The following is a 15,160-nucleotide window of genomic DNA, read 5'->3' as shown; positions in this document are numbered from 1 at the left end:
CCCGCCCCTGGTAACCATCGACTCTCTGTTTCTATGAGTTCCACTTTTTCAGATTCCACATATGAGTGAGATCACGCAGAACTGTCTGTCCATGACTTACTTCACTCAGCGCCATGTCCTCCAGGCTCATCTGTGGTTTGCAAATACCAGGATTCCCTTCTTTTTCTGGTAAAATAGTATTCCACGGTGTAGACACAGAACATTTTCTTTACCTGTGCATTCACTGGTGGACGTGCACGCTGTCTCCACGTCCTGGCTACTGCGGCCACTGCTTCGACAAGCACGGGGGCAAGGGAGTCTCTGATTCTGATTTCAGCTCCTTTGGGTAAATGCTCAGCAGAGGCACTGCTGGGTCACACGGAAGTTCCATTTTTAATTTTTCGAGGAAGCTCCATGCAGCCTTCCATCGCTCTACACTAATTTACATTCCCGCCAGCAGTGCACGAGTCCCCTTCTCTCCACACCCTTGCCAACGACTGCCTTCATCTTTTTGAAACAGCCATCCTGATGGTGCAAGATGAGCTCGCTGACGGTTTCCATTTGCACTTCCCCGTGCCTGGTGATGCCGAGCACCTTTCCACGTACAAGCCGGCCATTCTGTGTCTCCTCTGGAGAAGCATCCATCAGGTCCTTTGCCTGGTTTTTAATCGGGTTGTTTTCTTACTCTTGAGTTGGCTGCGTTCCTTATGTATTTGGGGTCTGTCCCGCCTGTCAGACGTATGGTTGGCAAATGCGTCCTCCCATTCCGTAGGCTGCCGCTTCATTCTGTGGATGGTTTCCTTTGCTGGGCAGAAGTTTTTCAGTTTGGTGTGGTCCTGTCTGTGTAGTTCTCTTTTACTGCCCCACCGTTTTTAAGGCTGAATACTGCCCTCTGTAGGTAGATGCCGTATCGTGCCCACCCGCCCACCTGTCAGCGGAGGCTTGGTTGCCGCCTTGCTTTGGCTGGGAACACTGCTGCTGCGGCTGCACTTCCAGAAGGAAGATATCTAAGGCTGAAATCACTTCACGACACTTCGCTCTTCCCTGCAATCCCCAGCTGGGATAAAAGGTGACTCAGAGGCTGTGGTGAGGGTTAAATCACACTCTGTGTCCCGCAGAGCTGGCATCCTGTGGAACGATGGTGCCAGGCACACTTGACCTGCGTTTTGCCACCGCACCTGCCTGTGCTGGGTTCACAGCTTCACCTTGGAACTCCTAGAGTTCCTGTCCTGCCTGGAGATGGCCGTGGGGAGTATCCACGAGGGCCCAGGATCATCCCTGCCTGTGCTCAGCAAGATACGGGCCCTGGGCTGGTGCCAATGGAGGTCACGGACTTTGTGGCCACGGAGGGACCACGGGCCAATCCCACCCCCTTCCCATGTGGTGATGCAGACACCAGGCAACCCAGAAAGCCTGGCCCAGAGCCGGCACCCATGGCGTCGACGCCCTTCTGTATGGCGGCTCCCATCTTAGGGGTCAGCAGCTGTGTCCGGAACTGGGGGACCCAAACCACCACTGTGCCTCAGGCTGGCACCCGCCCCTCAGACCCCTGCAGCCCCTCCCTCCCCTGGGATTTAGGCAGAGACAGGGTGAGATGACGTGGGGTGCACCAAGGGGTCATTAGAAAACAGGTGAGAACGTGAAGCAGCCGTGGTCGTGTGGCCTGGGGGGTGTCTGCTGAAAGGCAACGGAGTTGCCATCAGCCGCCTGCTCTGAGCCGGGCAGTGGTGACACTGAGGGGCCTCACTCCGGCCTGCACAGGCTGGGGGGGTGCACAGGGCCTCGGGTCCTCCGCCTCCAGCCCTCCTGGCACTGCCGGGAAGGGTCTGTGCCCGCCAGCTCCTGCTACAGCTTTTCCCAATTCAGCGGTTGCCACATACTGATGATGTCCTACTAATAATAGTTCAAAGACCAAAGACATTTTCAAGGCTTGAGTATATAAAATGTCTTCTTGAAAAAGATTTTATGAGATTAGTCACAACCAAAAGCAACCTTAATTTTAACTCACAAGGCAGAATTTTTTTTAAAGACCATAAAATGCTGTTTGCTGTGTCATATGGATTCAATATCAGATTGACTTCTGGTCCAGCACTGTCACGCCAAATACTTTTACACATGTGGGCCCATCTTTCAAATATGCATCTCGAGAGTCTGTTTGTTTTCTCTTCCTCTGCCTTTCTAATCCTACAAAAGTTTTTTTTTTTTTAACATGGTCCATGGAAAATGAGATCACTTTTCCAAATGGAAAAAAGGATTTGGCTCTAAGGTTAAGGCTGCACTTTTTTTAAGGGGAAAAAGATCACATCTATGTGCTGTTACTGAACGTCAGGAAACGGCACACCTGCCATTTCGCAAGAACAACGGGGCAGGTGAGGCCGGGGCAGGTGAGGCCAGAGCCTGAGGACGGGGCAGGTGAGGACGGGGCAGGTGAGGACGGGGCAGGTGAGGCCAGAGCCTGAGGACGGGGCAGGTGAGGACGGGGCAGGCGAGGCCAGAGCCTGAGGACGGGGCAGGTGAGGACGGGGCAGGTGAGGCCAGAGCCTGAGGACGGGGCAGGTGAGGCCAGAGCCTGAGGACGGGGCAGGTGAGGCCAGAGCCTGAGAACGGGGCAGGTGAGGACGGGGCAGGCGAGGCTGGAGCCTGAGGACGGGGCAGGTGAGGACGGGGCAGGCGAGGCCGGAGCCTGAGGACGGGGCAGGTGAAGACGGGGCAGGTGAGGCCGGAGCCTGAGGCCGGGGCAGGCGAGGCCGGAGCCTGAGGCCGGGGCAGGTGAGGACGGGGCAGGTGAGGCCGGAGCCTGAGGCCGGGGCAGGCGAGGCCGGAGCCTGAGGACGGGGCAGGCGAGGCCGGAGCCTGAGGCCGGGGCAGGTGAGGCCGGGGCAGGTGAGGCCGGAGCCGTGCTCTTCCCCAGGCACCACAGGGAACGGGACAAATGTTCTGAGAAAGCCGGGACTTCCTCTGTCAGACCCTTTAAATATCCTGATCTCTTACAGTTCCAGGGCAGAAAAAAATAGCCGGCAAGTACTTCAAAGATTATTTTTGTCAAGGTCACGGCAGAGGGAAAATGAGGGAAAAGGAACAACCCTCCACAGCCCCCTGGCTGCCCCTCCTTGGAGTAAAGGGAAGTTGGGAGCATTGTGCTCCCCTGAGAGCCGTTGCCACGGTTACGGAGCCACAACACGGCGGCTAGTCACGCGAGCGGGCACCGGGCGGGCGTCGGGGCAGCTGGCCCGGCCTCCTGGAGCCAGATCACTCGCAGGGGCCGCTCCATGGGGCTTGCGTGCGTGCGAGGCAGCGCTCTGGCTTGGGGAGCTGAATAACTGGCTGTTTATAGATCCCACAAACAGTAAACGCAGCCTTGACTCTTCCACCAAGCAGCTCCAGCGTTTGAAAACAGTTCTTGAGAATGCAGCTGGTGGTTGGCCGGATGGCCACAGAGCGGGAGGCCGACTGAAGCCCCGGGGCCCTGGGAGAGCAGGCAGACGGCGGCCCCCGGGCCGTCCCTCCTGACGCCCACCGCAGCCCCGGCCCACCGCAGCCCCGCTCGATTAACCCAGTGTCCTGGGCCCCCTTCTGCCTGAGAGAGACCAGCCTGTGTCGATGCTGCCTCCGCCCTCGCCTTTGCTGTGGGCCCTTAGCCAGTTAATTCACCTCTCTGGGCCTTGGTTTCCTCCTGTGGAAGACGGAACGGCGACAGTGAGCGTCTGTGAGGGCGTGGTGAGCAGCAGCACCAGGCACTCTCCAGTGATCAGGGCAGCACCCGCTGTCACTGTGACTGGAGGGCAAACGGCTGTGCTGGGCAGGCAATCTGATGTCTAAAGTTGATGTCATTTTCTAGAGAACAAAACTTAGGTTTTTAAAACTGGGATCTGCTTTCTGAATGCAAACACCCGAGTGTGAAACTTACTTCACCAGAAGCAGAGTCACAACTCATAAACAAACGCAGCTGACGTTTTCACAGTGAATCTCCCTGCGGAAGCTCCAGGCCCATCCTGCCGGGGTCCTGGTGGTCGGGGAGCCATCCCTGCTGATCCCTAAGCCTGGGACCCTGCGCCCTGGGTGTGTCCTGCGCCACCAGCCCTGGCCTCGGAGACCTTGGGGCCAGAGCTGGCCTGGGCCGTCCCTCTGCACCCGCAGCTCCACACCCAGGAGAGCCCGAGGGGGCTCCGTGCTGACCTGGCTGCCTCAGAGCAGACAAGGAAGGTGGCTTGGGGATAAGAACCACCTGGTAGGAAACCAATAGTAAGACAGCTGCCGTGAGGCCAAGAGGTGGGCATTGAGCGGGAGCTGCGGCTGCTTGGTCCTCGGGAGGAACGAGGTACGCCACGGTGGTGCTGAGCAGGTTGCCGGTGGGGTTCGGGAGGAACGAGGTACGCCACGGTGGTGCTGAGCAGGCTGGCGGGGGGGTTCGGGGTGCACCAGTGACCTGGGGTGGGGAAAATCCACCCAGAACAGACCGGGGTGGCTGCTGAAGCCAGGGCCACACACAGACCCACAGTTCACTGAGGGCCACTCACAGCCTCCGGAGCCTGCAGGACCCAGGCCTGGGGGCAGAAGGCCCTGCAAGCCCCAGCCCTTCTCACACGAGCCCATCCGTGACGACGGCACTGCCTCCTCCTAGTGTCGGCAGCTTAAAACGGAGTCGCAGCCAAGCGGGTGCAACCCCGCTCACAGCGCATGGCACCTGAAACCCGGGCTGGCACAAACACTCCCTCCACCAGGGAGGCCCAGGACCCTCACCCGTGCTGAAGTCGCCCGCTGGGCAGAGCCTGGGATGCAAAGGTCCAAGCCCAGCTGAGCCGAGGGCAGAGCAGGGGCCAAGTGAACACCACTGAATAGAGCTCTGTGTACCTGGCTCAGTGACCACAGATGGTCAGGGGCTAACTGGACAGTCAGGGGCTAACGCGGACGGTCGGGGCTAACGCAGATGGTCAGGGGCTAACGCGGACGGTCAGGGGCTAAGGTGGACAGTCAGGGGTAAATGGTGGAGAGTCCTGGGGATGTAAAAGTCACAGAGAGCCCGATGTGCGTCCCGGACACCTGCAGCGGCCTCCGAGGGGGTCGAGGAGCTGGGCACTCTGACCCCGCTGTGCAAGGGTCCCCAGCCTCCCAGAACTGGCCTGGGCTGTGGATGGGTGGGAGAGGCGGGTTGCGGTCGGGGAGAGGGTGGGCAGGTGGGTGCAAGGGGAGCTGGGCTACCCTCCCACTGTGCCCACTCTCAGGCCAGTTGCGGGGCCGGCACACTTCCTCCCTAGTGAAGCCTCTGGCTATGCCTTTGTTTATTAAATACGTCTCATGAACTCCTGAAACGAAAGCCACTTCCAAGGAGTTTCGGAACATCAGGCCCAGCAGCGACAACAGACGGTAAAACGTGGATTCTCTTAGCAGAAAGGCCGAAGCAGCCGCAGAAAATGCCAGGCCAGGAGAGGAGGCCGAGTGTGTTCTGTGGGGCTTGTGGGACAGTGCCCAGAACAGAGCCAGGAGCAGGCTCAGGCGTCAGGGAGCTCTCTCCACAGTGGCCGGCAGGTGCCAGGGTGAGGCTGGGGCCACCCACCTCAGTACCCCCAGACACGCAGACCCCGGCCATGGCATGCGGGCTCGGTTCTCCACCCCCATCACTTCTAAAGTCAGGGACAGAGGTGGGTGTGGGATGCCCCCTCCCAGCCTGCTGTCCCTGCACGGCCGTCCTCTCCAGCCCCCATGCCTCCCCTGAGGACGAGGGTGCCAGGCCCAGAGGCAGGGCAGGAGGGCATACCCTGCATTTGTCCCGGCCAGGACAGGCCCAAGGCCCGGGGCCCCTCTGTCTGGGTTGCCGCCTTGTCATGGGGGCTGGGACTCCCCAGCTCCTGGGGTGCAGGGCCCCGCTGCCCCATCCCTCTCTTACCCTCCTGGACTGGTTTCCCCTGTACCCCGGCTTTGTGCTCCCAGAGCCCTCTGAGTTGTGGTCCTGTGTTACCATCTGGTGTTTCATACCTTCGCTTCTGGCCTGAGTTTCTGGACGACCCATGGCCTCCTAATCTTCATACCGGGGCCCCTTAGAGCCAGGCAGCATCACTGCGTGGAGGAAGCTGGAGGAAAGGGGACCCTCATCCCTTTTGCTTCACCTCCTGTCCCCCTCACTCAATCCTCTCCCAAAGTGTCCCTCACAGGAACGTGTGCGCAGCCCTCGCCAGAAGGGCTTCTAGGCCTTTCTTTAGGACAGCAGCCTGCGGCGGACGAGCATCACCCCACTTGTTAAATTTCAAATGCTGGACACTTTGGTTCCTGGGGACTTCTCAGGAATTTGCGGATGCTTCTCCAGAAACCACACCAGAGCAGCAGCGCGGCCCGGTGACCGTCTGCCGAGCGGCTGGGGGCTTCCAGACACGCAAGGCTGTTCTCACAGCTGTTTTTGTGAGGCCCTGCTCGGCTGCCACTGGGCACAGGGCAGGGTGGAAGCCGGAGCAGGCGCCTCTGATGACCTGGCCTGCAGTGGCCTCTGGGAAGCCGCTCGTCCAGCCCCAGAGCTGAGAAGCTCCGTTTCAGGGAACCGGTGAGATTCCCCTGCTCTGGGCTGGTGAGTCAGCTGCCCTTCCTGTTTACCACCTCGTCCTCTCCTGGGACTTTTTTATTCCCCTAATTTTCGGACCCTGCTCAGCCTGGTGTTCGGCCAACTGCATCCCACCACCAGAGCTCGTGTCTCCCAGGCCGCTGCTGCCTGCATTCCACACCAGTGTCTTTCAGGGAACGGGGACGCAGGGCAGCCAGTGTCGGCCACCTGGCAGGAGGGGGACTTGAGGACAGGATCCCCAGAAAAGCCAAGGGAATCCCAGGAGTCTTGGGCTATCTGGGGTTAGGGTGTGGAGGAGATTGGGAGCCACAGCCCAGGGCGGGGCTTGGGGGTCCCAGTCAAAACACAGGTGGGAGAAATCACTTTCCTGTTCTGCCTCTGCCCTCCCAAGATGCCTTGGGACAGCCCTGCTTGGGGGGGTGACAGCAGGACGCTGAGGCAGGGCCCTGAGGGGCAAGATCTGGAGACTCGAGAGGTTGACACAGTCGCACTGCCTGCTCCAGCACCCACCCTCCTCCTCTTGTGCAAACCTCCAGGCTGGGGAGGACTCGGGGCAAAAGTGCTCCCCACCACGGTGCTCCCTTCAGAGGTAAACTCCTCACCCGGGAGCCAGCCCTGCCCGCCTGCCCTCCCCTCTGCCCTCCACGCAACCAGGGCCAGCCCTGCCCGGCCCCACACAGGCCCAATCGGAGCCTGTGCCCACAGGGACCGGAGCGCAGGAGCCACAGCCAGGAAAGTGGAGCCAAGCAACGGGCAAAGACAAGAGGGTTCCAGCACACAGGGAGGAAAGGAGATACCCCGGGGCAGAGAAAAGCATGCCAGCAGGAATGAGGCTGAGCACAAAGCTGCTGCCTGGAGGCTCCCTGCAGGGCCTCCCTCCTGCCACCCAGACGGAGCCAGCAAGAAACCCAGAGCCGGGAGGGTGGCTGCAGAAGGACCCTGCCTGGATAACCGCAGGTCCAGAAGATAAAACCAAGAATGGAGAGGGACCACACCAGTGCAGCAACAGACACAGAACGTCCAGACCCGGACATGAGAGACCTCGGCTGGGAAGAGCTCACAGAGCCCCCAGCAGGAAAACCAGAGGACACGTCGCCGCAAAACTCTCGACCACCAGAAAGAAAACAGGCCGGGTGCAGCGGCTCACGCCTGGCATCCCAGCACTTTGGAAGGTGGATCACTTAAGGTCAGGAGTTGGAGACCAGCCTGGCCAACAGGGTGAAACCCCATCTCTACCAAAAATACAAAAATTAGCCGGGCGTGGTGGTGCACGCACCTATAATCCCAGCTACTTGGGAGGCTGAGGCAGGAGAATCACTTGAACTCGGGAGGCAGACCTTGCAGTGAGCCAAGATCGTGCCACTGCACTCCAGCCTGGGCAACAGAGTGAGACTCCGTCTCAAAATAAATAAATAATAAATAAATAAACAAACAAACAAACAAACCATTGCAACAGCTCCCAGGAGAGCAAGAAAAGAGCAGATCCAGACCCACCAGGCTCAGCAGCAAGGCCACGTGGCCCTGCAGACTCCAGGACAGGCTTCAGCCTGGAGCTCTACGCGCAGCCTGCTACCGTCCACGCACGAAGGCACAGCAGCATTCTCCCACTCGCGAGAGTGTCCAGAAGGTTTCACGGTGAGGCCCACAGCGGACCACTGTAGGAACTTGGGAGGAGGAACGATCGGTTAGTGAGTGACGTGATCGGGTGCCCCAGGCTGCAGGGGACACCTAACATTAGGTGCAAAGACAAGAATCTGTGACATCGGGATTAAGTTTCAGACACCGTTAACGTGCTACCAATGCGGGGAGGGCTGCAGGACGTGTCTGTGCCAGCACAGGCCCTGCTGCGGGAACATCACGACAGAAGAGCCTGAGAAGTAGCAAATCAACCTGATTCTCATTTCAAAGCTCTCATTTCAAAGGCATCCCCATGAGAACAAAAGCGGAATGTGTACCTTTAGTTCAAGAAAGCTCAATTTGTGTAGGGGGAGAAAAAAAGAAACCAAAGGACGTGCAGTAAATGGAAAATACGAAATAGGATTACAGAAATCAGCTCCTAAAGAATCACAAGAAGTAGGTGGACCCAGTGAAAGAAAGTGCTTGGTGTTGGGGGAGATCCCTTGACCCGCCGCCTGCAAGAGACACCTACACCGAGAAGGAAACGCTGAAAATGAAGGGACGGGGGAGACAGTCCAAGCAGCCAGGAACCAAAGCAAGCCTGGGGTAACCACCGTAAGCTCTGACCAAACGAACGCAATGGAGGGAGACAATCCAAGCAGCCAGGAACCAAAGCAAGCCTGAGGTCACCACCGTAAGCTCTGACCAAACGAACGCAATGGGCAAGGAGAGTCGACGTGAACTGTGCCAGGTCTGAAGAGTCACACGGCACGGGAACCTCCACCGAAACCCAGCCGTTGTCCCTAAAACCAGCCTCCCACCACATAACTTCCTGCTGCTTTGAGCGGCTGCTTTGAGTCCTTCTCACCGGCGGTTTGGGCATTTTCCTCTGTCTTGCTAAGTCACATGCTTATGTAACGAGTCATTGCCGGGTTTCCCCAGCTTCAGACACCGTCTTTAGGCCTGGCTGTGGACGCCAGTCTGCACCTGCCATATCTGCACCCACCTCGCCCTGCTCCCGCCTTGCCCTGCTCCCGCCTCGCCCTGAGCCCGCCTCACCCTGCACCCGCCTCGCCCTGCACCCGCCTCGCCCTGCACCCGTGCACGCTCTGGCCCTGCCTCGCCCTGTGCCCATGCACGCTCTGGGCCAGCCTCGCCCTGTGCCCACCTTGCCCTGCGCCTGCCTTGCCCTGTGCCCGTGCACACTCTGGCCCCACCTTCCTAATCTGGCTGTGTCGTGACTGCCTCAGCTCCCCCTGCAGAGCTCCTGTCACCCAGGTGTGCATGGCCTGTGAATCCCCCACTCTGCCTGAGCCACTCTGTGGGCCTAGAGTTGCTGCATCTTTGCTGACTTAGTTTTCCCAGGCGCTCGCTCACTCACACCACTGATGTAGCCCACAAGCCTGTCAGCTGAAAGCACCTTCTCTGCCCTGGTTCCTGTCCATCCAGCCTCTCTGGGGCCTCTCCCGTTCTGTCTGAGGACGTTCTGCCTGGGGTGGTGGGTCCCATCTCTCCCACCGCCTCCTGGAGGGGCTCCCATCCCCACCCCAACCCCTTCTGTGGCCGGTTCTGGTGGAGAAGCCCTCCAGGGGCTTCCCAAGAAACAACCTGAAAGAAGAAAACCTCAGACCGCGCCCCTGGGTGTGCGTGAGCTCCAGGTTGGAAGGCGCTTGTGCGTTTCCTCCCGGCCTCCTGCTTCCAGGTCTCTGGATCCTTTCCATGAAACCCGCCCCTCCTCTCTGGGAGCATTTAGGATCTTCTCCTTGTCCCCGAGGGTGTGGAATCTCACAGAGATCCCAGCAGGAACTTCCAACCCGGAAACTCATGCCCTCCGCTCTGGGAAGCCAGCTCAGCCTCCCCCTCGATGACTCCCTCACGTCCGATCTTCCTGGAGCTCTGACCCCCGGCGTCTCTCGGGCTCTGCTCATTTTCCTGACTTTATTATTTCCTCCTCTTTTTCCTTTACTCATGGAAAGACCTCTTCAGCTTTAACGTCAAACCCTTCTCTGGGATTGTTAGGGCTTCTGCTCTCATGCTTTTAATTGTTGAGCCATTTTCATGTCTGAATTTCCTTTCTGCAGCGACTGATTTTCATGTGGCCAGTGCTGCGCTTTCACTGGTCTCCAAAGATCCCGATGTCAGCTGTCTTTGTCTTTCTTTTTAAGAGAATTTTTTTATTTTAATGCTTGTGTGTACATAGTAGGTGTATATATTTATGCCTGAGACGTTTTGATACAGGCGTGCGACGCATGACAGTCACATCATGGAGAATGGGGTGTCCATCCCGCAGCACTTACCCTTTGTGCTACAAGCAATCCAATTACATTCTTCGTTATTTTTAAATGTACGATTAAGTTACCGTTGACTGCAGTCCCCACGTTGCGCCACAGATGCTGGGCCTCTGTCTTTTCTTCATTCCGAGCGTCTCTGTCCTTTCCAGCCTCTGTCTTTTCTTCATTCCACCCTCCCCTCCCCTTCCCCTCCCCTCCCCTCCCCTCCCCTCCCCTCCCCTCTGCTCCCCTCCCCTCCTCTCCGCTCCCCTCCCCTCCGCTCCCCTCCCCTCCCCTCCCCTCCCTTCCCTTTCCTCTCCTTTCCTGCCTCTGCCTCCCTTCCCCTCCCCTCTCCTTTCCCTGTTTTTTCTTCATTCTGCACGTCTCTATCCTTTCCGGCCTCTGTCTTTTCTTCATTCCACGCATCTCTGTCCTTTCCGGCCTCTGTCTTTTCTTCACTCCGTGCATTTCTGCTCCCTCCAGCTCACCTTCTCAGGTTGGCTCACTCCCGTCTTTCATGGTGGCCTCCTTCCTTAAGAACCCAGCAATGCTGGCGCGGGTGCCAGAGTGAGCCTGTGCCGTGTGTCCTGGGGGCCTCCATATCTGTGCCCCGGTCCTTTCTCTGGGCCGTCAGACCCCCTAGAAGCCTTGCGGTGGAGGCACCCAGTGCTCTGACGCTGGTCTGGGGGAAGGGCCCAAGCTCAGTGTCCAAGTTGCCCAGCTGCCACCTCTGCAGGGCTGAGGAAGACCCCCTCGAGCTCTTCCACAGAATGGGGGGCCTGGGTGGCTAAGGACTCCTCGCCTGTTCAGCAGCTTCCGAAGCACGTCCAGCTGCGTGCACACACGGGGACGCCCGCTACGCAGTACGTGGCCCCTCACGTTGAATGTGGTTTGATGCTGGTGTCGTTGATTCACTTTGAGAACGCGATCCGAGTCGCTCAGGCACCGGTGGCCACTGTGCCACTTCCCAGCGATCTCTCTGGTTTTCAGGGCTTTACGTGGACTCACGCCCTGCGGATGCTGCCTGGTTCACAGCCTCTTCCCTTAAAGTTTGTTCCTTCAGCTGCATCTGCTGCAGCCTTGGCTCACTGTCCAGCCCCAGCTCGCCCCTTCCCTCACCCCCGCCTTCGACAACCCCACTGGACCCCCGGGCTCACCTCCAACAGGGCATCGTCAGCACGGCCACCTGACTCACGGGGCGGCTGGTCCCTGCCCCAGACGGTCTGCCTGAGGAGTGAGAATCACGCCCAGACTGTGCCATGTGGCTCATGGGGCGTCTGGCCCAGCAGGGCCCCCAGGACAGCCCCAAGGCCCAGCCAGCCCTCCGTTCAGGTGACAACTGCTTGGGGCCCTTCGCTCTTGGGTCTCCACTTGGCTCCCTCTTCTCTCCTGTGTGAGGCGCTGGCGGAAACCCTCTGCACCTGCTGGTTTTGTCGTGAGCACTGCGTCCTCAGGTGTCTGGCCCAGCCACACTGTCCTCCTGCCAGCTTCCTGTTTCCGTCCGGCCAGCGGGACCTCAGGTCTCTGTGACTGCCACCCAGCCTCTGCCCAGTGGCTTCGAGGTTTGAAACTGAAGTCCCCCGAAATGCTCTTCAGGGCCCAGAGGGGTCACAGCTGAGTCCTCGTCCTGGCCGACGGGAGGACGGTGCCCCTGGCTCTGACACCCCTGCCCCTCGTCACCAAGCGCCATGCCAGGCTGTGTCCCTCCAGTCTGCTCGGCCCCTCAGGGTTGCCTGGCATGAAGCAGCCTCGGCTCAGGGCCACCACGGATGCCCTGGTTTGGAAGAGACCTGCCAGGAGTCAAAACCCCACTCCTCCAGGCTCCCCCTGAGAGAGAAGCAGCAGTGGGGACCCCGGCTCCGTCCTCATGAGGGTGTGACAGATACAACCTCACAGCACCTCCGTCTCCCCATGCATAAGCAGAGGTAATGGCAGGTGCCCCCCCACCCCCGCAGGGTCATCGATGGCTGCGTGAGTCCATGAGCTTCACGGTCTTGAGGCGGCATCAGGCGGAGTAGGGCTGAGCTCTGTGTACAACAGCAGTTCAGGGCTTGGGTTCAGGAGGTGGGGGAAGCCTGAGTTTCTGCCCCAACCCTGAGCTCTTCCAACCTGAGCTTTCCCCTGTCTGGTACGATAGAGCTGTGAGGTAAGCACAGTGGTACTGGGTTGAGTGGTGTCCCCCAAAATTCATTTCCTTCCAAACCCATGAATGTGACCTTCCTGTATTGGGACATAGGACAGCGGCAGACGTCGTGAAGCCGAGATGAGGTCACACTGGATTAGGGTGGGCCCTAAATCCAGTATGACTGTTGTCCTTATAAGAGGGAGATTTGCACTCAGACACACTGACGGAGATGCAGAGATTCACAGGAAGAACATTCCAGAAGCGAGGGGGTGTGGAGTACACTCTCCCCAAGAGCCTTCGGCGAGAGCCCTTCCTGCCAACACCTCGCTTGCAGCCCAGTGGTGCTGGTTTTGGCTCCTGGCCTCCAGGCTGTGAAGAATAGCCCCTATTGTTTGAGCCACGTGGTTTGCAGTCATTCATTAAGGCTGCCCCAGGAAGCTGACATGGTGTCACCGAGTTCTGGCAGGTACAGCGTCTGGGCACACAATCACACTGAGAAAACACCAGCGTCCACCACCATCACCACTATGTGTTACCGGTATTACCACTGCTGCTGTCAGAGGCCACAGAAGAGGCTGAGGAGGTCAGGCCCCTAGCCCAGGACCTCCAACAGGGCCTCATCCCTCAGCAGACAGGGTGACAGGCAGGTGGAGGGATGTGCTGCGTGGCTGTTGCGTGACTGCTGCGTGGCTGTTGTGTGGCTGCTGTGCCTGCCGTGGCAAGGGTTTATGTGCACATAAGCACCTGGAGAGAAAATCCATCCCTGTGGATAGAGAACCCCCAAAATGGGGTCCCTGCTGTGCAAGAAGAGAGCAATCCTCGTTCTCGTTATTTTTTCCTCCCTTTCTCTCACCGCTTTGCCCTGGCAGCAAGCCTGTTGCACAGAACCACGCAGCAGGAATGGCCGCTACGACCCCATGAGAAACATCGTCTTTCTCATCAGAAGACCAGGAGGAGTCCCCGGGAGGCAGCAGGGTGGGGGACGTAAGCAGAGGAGAGAGCAGGAGACAGGACCCCGCTTCTGTGTACAAACTGACATGCGTCCTGGCTCACCCCAAGCTGCAGGTGTGGAACACACCAGAGACGCAGCGTAAAGCACTTTGGGCTGCACTGACGTGAACCTGTGCCCAAGGCTCCAAGGACTGCTTGTCACGGGCCGACCCACCCAGTGCAGCAGAGGCTTTGACAATCAAACCGATATGGAAACAAGGCTCCCAGAAGGAGAGAGAACCTGCAAGCTGAGCCTCACTACTGGGCTGGCTGTGACTAAGACAAAACAAAAAATAACCCACATTCCCTAGACGGTGCCGCGGGACCCAGAGCCTCAGGGCACAGGTGAAAAGCGTCTGGGATGAAGTCTGGGTTAGTTCCCTGTTACTGCTGTAGTACATTACTGCACACTCATGGCTTCCAACAACACAAACACATTCCCGACAGGCCCGTGGCTGAAGCCTGAAACAATCTCCGTGGGCTAAAGCAAGGAGCCCCACGGCCGTGCTCCTTCTGCAGGCCTGGGGGAACCACCTTGCTGCCTTTCCCAGCTTCGAGAGGCTGCCTGCGCGTCACACATTCACTCAGGGCCAAGGCCAGCTATGCAGCATCACTCTGACCCTTCCGTTGCCACATCTCTTTCTCTGGCCCAGTGAGAAAGGTTCTCTGCTTTTAAGGATTCTTGTGATTACACTGAACCTACTTGGATAATCTCCCCACCTCAGGACCTGCTCGATGACATCTGCGTGACCCCTTTTACCACATAAAGTGACATTCACAGGCCCTGGGAATCAGCATGTGAACATCTTTGGGCCCATTATTCTGTCTGTCACACAATCCTAAGGACTGTATATCCTGAGAACCAGAATATGGGACTAATATTGAAGGGAAAAGATGATAAACAGAGAATAACCTCTGAAATGACACAGACGGTATAACGACAGCTAAGGATCTTAAAGAGCCAATATAACCACACTCCATGAGGGAAAGGTAAAGACTCTTGAAATTTCAAAAAAGCTAAAAAGTCCCAGCAGATACACAGACACTGTAAAAGAGAATGAAACAGAAATTTTAGAACTGAGAAATAAAACACATGAAGTAAACATTTTATTGGATGCGTTTAATAGCAAATGGAGGTAACAGAGAAAAAAATCAGTGAAGTTAAAGACGGTTCAACTGAAATTATCTAGTCTGAGAAAGAAAACATTGAAAAAAACAAACACAGTCTCAGAGATCTGTGAGGAAATATTAAAAAGTCTAACATTTTCATCAACTGAGTCTCTGAAATGGAGAGGAAGAAAAAGATGGGTGACATAAAGAATAATTTCCCAAATTTGGTGAAATAAATGAACAGGTTCAAGAAGATCAGCGAACCCTAAACAGGACAATCTCTAATATCTAAGCTTAGATACATCATAATTAAGCATCAAAATTAAAATTAAAGATAAATAGTCACAAAGGTAACCAGAGAAAAATGACACATTACACACAGGGAATGATAATTTGAATGACTGTGAATTTCTCATCAGAAACCACAGAGACCCAGAAGATAGTGGACAACAAATTTAAAGTGCTAGACAAAAAATAACTACCCGAATTCTATACCCAGCAAAAGTATTAATCACAAAT

General features: G+C 57.3%; 1 protein-coding gene across 3 annotated transcripts in view; it reads right to left on the bottom strand.

Annotated features, from left to right (window-relative positions):
* The window catches only part of AHRR (aryl hydrocarbon receptor repressor), a 113,550-nt gene that overhangs the window by 36,314 nt on the left and 62,076 nt on the right, over nucleotides 1-15,160 (bottom strand). The window lies entirely within an intron of this gene.

This window comes from Macaca fascicularis, chromosome 6 (assembly GCF_037993035.2).
Source record: "Macaca fascicularis isolate 582-1 chromosome 6, T2T-MFA8v1.1".
Taxonomy (NCBI): domain Eukaryota; kingdom Metazoa; phylum Chordata; class Mammalia; order Primates; family Cercopithecidae; genus Macaca; species Macaca fascicularis.
This window is presented reverse-complemented; position numbering and strand designations above follow the sequence as displayed.